Here is a 696-nt window from a genome sequence, read left to right as displayed (position 1 = left end):
CCCAAACCAACATTTAAAAATATTTCTTCAATTAGCAAACACTTTTAAAACCAATGGAGCTTCTCCTGAGGCAATACGTTTAAGATTATTTCCTTTTTCCCTCAGAGATAAAGCCCTATCATGGTTAGATTCCCTTCCACCCAATTCCGTTACGACTTGGGATAACCTTAGAAGAGTATTTCTTGCTAGATATTTTCCCCCGAGTAAGACCGCCGTTCTTCGAAATCATATAACTAGATTTACCCAAAACCAAGGCGAATCGTTGTTCGAAGCTTGGGAGAGATATAAAGAGTTGTTACGAGCATGCCCACATCATGGTTTAGAAAATTGGTTAATCATTCAAACCTTCTATAATGGACTTCATTACAACACAAAGATGACCATCGACGCTGCCGTAGGCGGTGCTCTGATGAACAAACCTTATCCTGAAGCTAGTGCCCTCATCGAAGATATGGCTCAAAACCACCAATCATGGGGAGTCGAACGAGCGACAGTTGAGAAGAAGGAAGCCCAAGGAGGAGTGCATGAACTAAGCTCTATAGACATGATGTAAGCTAAAATGGACGCATTAGCCCTCAAAGTCGAGCATATGTGCATGAACCCGAATACTGTAGCCGTAGTTTCGTCGGATTGTGAGATATATGGAACCAAAGGACACCAATCCGTAGAATGCAGTCTATTAAACGAAACCCACTC

At 42.1% G+C, this 696-nt stretch overlaps 1 non-coding gene across 1 annotated transcript; it reads right to left on the bottom strand.

Annotated features, from left to right (window-relative positions):
- Positions 1-214: 214 nt before the first annotated feature.
- On the bottom strand, positions 215-321 carry LOC127133101 (small nucleolar RNA R71). Its single transcript, XR_007807095.1, has one exon. It is a non-coding gene; the product is annotated as a small nucleolar RNA R71 (small nucleolar RNA).
- Between the last annotated feature and the right edge of the window lie 375 nt (positions 322-696).

The sequence above is a fragment of the Lathyrus oleraceus genome, chromosome 3 (genome assembly GCF_024323335.1).
Source record: "Lathyrus oleraceus cultivar Zhongwan6 chromosome 3, CAAS_Psat_ZW6_1.0, whole genome shotgun sequence".
In the NCBI taxonomy this organism is placed as follows: domain Eukaryota; kingdom Viridiplantae; phylum Streptophyta; class Magnoliopsida; order Fabales; family Fabaceae; genus Lathyrus; species Lathyrus oleraceus.
The sequence above is the reverse complement of the archived record's forward strand: the minus strand, read 5'-3'. Positions and strand labels throughout refer to the sequence as shown.